At 30.9% G+C, this 7,015-nt stretch overlaps 1 long non-coding RNA gene across 1 annotated transcript; it reads right to left on the bottom strand.

Moving 5' to 3' along the window:
• Positions 1 to 2,577: 2,577 nt before the first annotated feature.
• Positions 2,578 to 6,708, bottom strand: LOC139486062 (uncharacterized). Its single transcript, XR_011655467.1, has 3 exons — positions 5,232 to 6,708; positions 4,314 to 4,409; positions 2,578 to 3,037 (listed from the first exon to the last, which is right to left on the bottom strand). It is a non-coding gene; the product is annotated as an uncharacterized lncRNA (long non-coding RNA).
• Between the last annotated feature and the right edge of the window lie 307 nt (positions 6,709 to 7,015).

Raw genomic sequence — 7,015 nt, 5'->3', positions numbered from 1 at the left:
CTATATTGATGGTTTATGAAGGTCACAATCGGTAAAACTTTGACAAAAAAAACCGAAAACCCTAAGAACCAACATATGTCGATCAACAATCACTGAATGACATTTTTTTTTATGGATTACACGTTATGTATTCGTCATCAATGTAAAACGACGTGCACACATGACTTAGTTTAATATAATATGCATTCATTGCAATTGGTTCGATAATTCACTAAATTTCAATGCACTGATTTCATATGTACTGACCCTAAAAGACACTTACAAAATAGAATTTATCCGTAATGAAAGATTACAAATCTGTTCAAGTTTTTTACGAATGCGGTAAAAAAAAATTAACAAACTGAAAGTGGATAATTTTGCTGTTTCTCATATTTCTCGGACGTTTTCACTGAAGTACTCGTTATGATTTATCCACAAGAAACCAAATGACGCTCTTCACAACATACGACTGACACATATAATTGTTTTGGTGACACGATGGATGCAATCAGGCACCGAGGTTGTCTTATATCACAAATTTTACAATGTTTCTTCCTCTCTTTTCTTTGTCTCATGAATGAAATAGGCTGTTTACTATTTCAGTTTACAAAATATCATCAAAATAACACAAAATAATTAATGTTAAAGTAATTTATTCTGTTTTATACTGTCTGAATAAAAACTATTCGCAAATAAAAAAACAGAAATATCAAGTTAAGTTATCTTAAATTGTACTCCATTTTTTTGTTTTCTTTTATTCACCACAACTTGATTAGCACTAGAAGGATTTAAGCAATACAATGTCATGTTGTAGTAGGGTCTTTTAATATTAAAACAAATATATATGTAAATATTGCACATAATAAATCTTATTAAACGTTTTATCTTATCTTCAAAAGCAAAATAATAAATACATTCATCAAATGTTCATAAATCTAGAGAATAATAAAACGTATACGTTAAGTAAACATGTCTCCAAGAGATGAATCACAGAGATAACATCTTAAAGCCAGTACGTAAACTCGACCAAATATATAATAAAGTAAACGTCATATATCTTCCCAAATAGAGGAGTGATTTGTGAAACAAATGTACATACAAAGTGTAATCTTTACATGTATCTACCACCAAGTGTATCATAATTTACAAAATACCTCATTAGCACAATGACTGGAATAGTTTGATCTTTTTAGGTTTCTGGCAGAGTCACTGTATCTATACTTTTCACAACATCCCAATATTGTGATGGATAATCAATAATGTCAGATCTTTGGCAGAAATGTTTTTCTTTGGCTTTTTAACTGTTTTGATCTGAGCGTCACTGATGAGTCTAATGTAGACGAAACGCGCGTCTGGCGTATTAAAATATAATCCTGGTACCTTTGATAACTATTTACATTACTGGGTCGATGCCACTGCTGGTGGACGTTTCGTCCCCGAGGGTATCACCAGCCCAGTAGTCAGCACTTAGGTGTTGACATGAATATCAATTATATGGTCATTTTTAGAAATTTCCTGTTTACAAAACTTTGAATTTTTCGAAAAACTAAGGATTTTCTTACCCCCAGGAGTAGATTACCCTAGCCGTATTTGGCACAATTGTTTGGAATTTTGGTTCCTCAATGCTCTTCCACTTTGTATTTCTTTGTTTTTTTAACTGTTTTGATCTGAGCGTCACTGATGAGTCTAATGTAAACGAAATGCGCGTCTGACGTATTAAATTATAACCCTGGTACCTTTGCCAACTATTTACATTACTGGGTCGATGCCACTGCTGGTGGACGTTTCGTCCCCGAGGGTATCACCAGCCCAGTAGTCAGCACTTCTGTGTTGACATGAATATCAATTATATGGTTATTTTTAGAAATTTCCTGTTTACAAAACTTTGAATTTTTCGAAAAACTAAGGATTTTCTTACCCCCAGGAGTAGATTACCTTAGCCGTATTTGGCACAATTTTTTGGAATTTTGGGTCCTCAATGCTCTTCAACTTTGTATTTCTTTGGCTTTTTAACTGTTTTGATCTGATCGTCACTGATGAGTCTAATGTAGACGAAACGCACGTCTGGCGTATTAAATTATAGTCCTGGTACCCTTGATAACTATTGGAGACATACTAATGTCATGCGAAGGAAATATTATCTTGCAACTTTTCTGTGTTTCGTATGGACTTAATATATTATGTTAATTCGATGATTCATGATTGATTATGTCGTCTTTAATTTTTCTAATATTTTTTTCCAATGAACAGAAGCATGTTTAATGTTTGAATAGTTGTCAGGATAAAGCAAGACAATACGTGTAACTCTTAATTCTTGTTGTAGAAGTTTCAGAATCGTTTGTTACATTATCCATGTTTAACAGTACACGCAGCATTATGATGGATATATTTAAAGCTGACAATGCGGTATGGGCTTTGCTCGTTGTGTCATTTGGTCTCTTGAGGACATTTCTCTAATTGGCAATTATAACCAAATCTTCCTTTTAATGTTTCTATATTTATGTACGTTGTTGTGAAATACTGTAACATAAAAAAAAATGTTGTTCCTTTTTCGGTCTTAGTTTCCGAAACCTTTTTGCACTTTTTACAAATACATTATTTATCTAATTGTTTATTTATAAACAACTTCCACGTGCTTGATAAATTAAAGAGTTCGGTCCCAAAAATGCAAAACAGATAACACTTCAGTATTATTAAAAAAAAACTATAAATTACATTTATAATGACAATCAAACACAATTGCAAACAGGGAGATATCACACAATCAATGGTTAAACTGTAATAATCGTAATAAAAATCAAAATAAAACTTTAAACATTTTTAATGAAAATCTATTGTCATAACAAAAAATAAGTACAAGCGACGTCAAACCGTGATGTCTATATTTGTTAAGAAGTCAGACGGATGATCTGGTAAGTACAAGCCCTTAACTAATGATTGTACATGAGAAAAAGTAGAATTTTTATCTGGATACATTTTTTTTAATATCGGATAGCCGTTGCTGCTCTATTCTGACCACCAGTCTGAATGTCCATTGCTCCAACTTGTCCTGGTCTTTCTGAAAAGAAAAATCGTAAAATGATCTGGGTGTGTAAAATTCGCATTTTTCGTTGGTCTTCTGTTGAAAGTATATTATATCTTCTATTTATCTACATTTGTATATACATTTCACACAAAAATTCGCTTTTTATAATAAATCACCCATGCAACAATGCATTCCATATTGCTTTATTATATTTTTTCTCTAACGGTAAAAATCAGAGTCTATTTACCAGTTAAAATTGAAGTTATAGAATTGGTGCAATTAGGTTATTTTTGGGGCGCAAATGATATCTTTAGTTTTTAAAATCAAGTGTTCGGGTTCTATCGGGCAATTTGGAATGTGTGGCTGCAAAGAAAATGATACAGAAAAACCTGGACACGTAAATATCAAGAAACGTAACTATTTGACAAACCACTAGAAATATGATTTTTTTTTTACAAAGAAAAGGTGTTTGTTGCATGCTTTCAATGTTTGTGAATGTCTCCTCACATGAGACAAAAGCTTGAAGAATTGATATTTTTTCGTTTTTAAGAAGTTTTTGGTATTATTTTTTAGCTGTTTTCGATTTTTTTCGGACAACAGATCAAATAATAAGTTTTCAATGTTTCAAAATGTCAAACCAAATAATAATAGATAACTACATGTATGCAAAACAAACATGTGTCTCGAATCGTATGACATTGTTATGATGATAAAGGGTTGTTTTTGTATGTATTACATGTACATGTATGACAGACATATCAATTTCTCTGCAAAATTAGTGACTCGTTGTGATAATATAACATCTTCTTATTTCAAATTTGTAAATAGTGTTCATAAATACTAGTAATTGAATGTTTAATAGCTGCGGTTAATTGTGTATCATATCTGAAATGTTTGTTTTTGTTATTTGGAGAGTAAGACTAGTGTTAATTATAGAATCTTTTTTTTTTGAAGTGGTGGTAAATTCGGTGGTAAGCATATTGTGTAGACAGACTTCTATAATTGAAAACTGTATGCTGCCTTGTAGATGTCTTTTGATTATTTTCATTGTTTGGTTGCTGTCAGATTGATGATTAATCGCCATATCCTTTTTATTAAATCAATAGATATAGGAAAATATGGTATGAGGGCCAATGTGACAACTCTTCATAAAAAAATAAAGTTATAAAAGAAAACCATTATAGGTCAAAGTACGGCCTTCAAGTATGGAAAAATAAAAATATGGTTAAATTTGATACTGCTGAAATAAAGCAGTGTATATTGATCTTTGATCGTCTTATAATTTTAGATATTAGATAGTATAACTTACCACATGATTGTTTACACTTTGCACAGCAGGCTACAAAAAAAAACAGCTAGGAAAAAGAGGCCAACTAGACCACTTATGCAGTATCCAATTATTTGCCTATAAATAAATTTCAGATACTAGTAAACGATTATGCATAATGGTGAAAATCAATAAATAAATAATAAATACATAAAAAAAAAATAAACAAATATAATTCTATTACTTCTGCTATACTACTTTTCTTTCGTTATAATATTTTTCAAGGGAAAATGCAGTTTAGAAAATTTGTAGGATTTATGAGTCAAAACATCAACAATTAATACGGTTAAGGTCTGTTACCAACTGCATTTGCATACGAAATATACATTTCTCAACTCATTCGATATTCAAGAAATTGGAGATGCTACTCAGACTTTATAAAACGTCATCAGTGTCTGTAAAGAACGTTGATGCGCCAGAGATTTAAAATGCAGTAACTTTCTTAATAATGCTTGAACAATTATAAAAGTGGTAGTTATGGATAGCTAACAGATTACTCTTTCAACAAAATGCAATGTTAGTATGATGCAACAATTATGTAACCAATTATAATGTTAACTGTGTCTAAAATATTTTTCCTCAAATTTCCACTTTCAGTTGAAATTAGCTTCCTCATAGGTATTCCTAGAGGATTAATTTTATTATATGTTGTTCCTATGGCCATTATCTACAAAAGGGTGTCTTGGATTTCAGATAGAATGTATTGAACAAAATTTACACCTAATTTTAAAACTTCTTATACATAAATCATGTTTTTTGTTAAGGAGAATAAATTGGTCTTTTCTAAATTTGCGCGTTTATAAATTTCGAAATTATTAAGAAACTAAGGTTTAAACCCCCTCATGCGAAGTTGACCTCAGACGGATGGGTTTTTTCCTTCTTTTTATTAAATTTACTTACCAAACATTTGATGCACTAGAATCTGATGTTGATGCATGATGATAATGAGGCTTAGTGCATTTTGTTGCAGTACAATCGTAACCATTAGGACAACATCCCCAAGTATCTGCACAAGCATAGTAACCAGGATCAGTACATGTTCCTTGAAAATAGAACAAATAACAATTATTTCCTTGAATGTTTTTCACCAAAAAAAGATTAAACTATTTCTTAGCATGGCCAATGTTTTATTTTAATAAAAAAGAAGCTTAAAAGAAGCCAGATTGTTTTATTTCACTTTCAGATCTATTGATGATGTTCTTTCCATAAACAGTCCGAACTTTTCTGATAAGGTTCCATTAATATATCCTTGAGAACTAGAAATTAAAGAAACAAAAGACACGGTTTCCTCTGTCTCATTTTTAGACTTATATCTCGAATTTGACTTACACAGTCATTTCAGTACCAGATTCTATGACAAACGAGACGATTTTAATTTTGAAATTATAAATTTCATCCATCTTAGTATCAATATACCAACTTCACCTGCATATGGGATATATATTTCCAAACTTATTCGATATTCAAAAGCTTGCTGCTCCTACTCAGACTTTGTAAAACGTCATCAGTGTCTGAGCAGAAAGTTGATGAACCAGGGGTACACTGTATATCTATGATGGTCTTGATGTGTTGATTCTGCGTACTGATGGTGTATCATCTTAACAACGTGTTATATTGTTCTTTCATTTGTCTTTGTTCTATTATTAATTTTACTTTTACTGTTCGATTGTTTTATGTGATATCCATTTAACGTGGCTTGGTACTTAAACATCCCGTAAATGTGTTTATATTATTTTTCATTTTTTGCCGGTAGGTTTTGTAAATGCGACTTTTTGTATTTCTTTTGTTCTTAAAACGTGACTCTGTACATAAAATGTACTTTAAAAGATCCTGTCAGTATGATATTGTTCTATTATATGTCATTATGATATATTTCTATTATGAATTAGAAAATACGTTGAACCACAAATGTCAAAATTATTCAATCACGTAGTGGAATGAACTATTTGAGGATTCTTATAATTCTATATAATTTTTGGACTGTTTTAAATCTCATTCTTTTTCCGAAATTAATTCTTACATACTTTTGATTTTTAAACCCAGTCTGCTAAAATTGCCCATGTGAAATTTTAAAATTGTTTATATAAACATTGAAGGACAAACATATGTGACGTATATAATTTTCTGACGTCAGACACGCGAATCAAGGAATGTGTTTGTAGATAGATGTTTTTGTGTTCTGTTAAATTGTTACACGATGATGACTGCTGTACCCATATTTTGACTATATTAGTTATTATGTCTGTTTAGTTCACGCATCATCGTAAATATAACGGAATTTGATGAAACTGTCAACAAAGTGAGAGGCTTAGCGCTATACAACCAGGTTCAATTCACCATTTTCTACATTTGTAAATGCCTGTACCAAGTGAGGAATATGACATTCATGTCCATTCTTTTTTATGTGTTTTGTCATTTGATTTTGCCATTTGATTATGGACTTTCCGATTGAATTTTCCTCTGAGTTCAGTATTTTTGTGATTTTACTTTTTTATAACATAACAATACCAATTTCCACGGCATTGCTACAATGTTTTATGGTATTATGTTTTCCATTTCTTCCTTTTCTGTGAAAACATTGGTGCACGAAACGTATAGGTTATGTACTAGTTGTCCTTTTGTACATAATTATAATTTAAATTTTGACTATATACAAATTGTTATTTGTACAAAAAACGTATGTT

The sequence above is a fragment of the Mytilus edulis genome, chromosome 8, assembly GCF_963676685.1.
Source record: "Mytilus edulis chromosome 8, xbMytEdul2.2, whole genome shotgun sequence".
Classification (NCBI taxonomy): Eukaryota; Metazoa; Mollusca; class Bivalvia; order Mytilida; family Mytilidae; genus Mytilus; species Mytilus edulis.
Note: the sequence above shows the minus strand (reverse complement) of the source record. Positions and strands in the feature narration are given on the sequence as shown.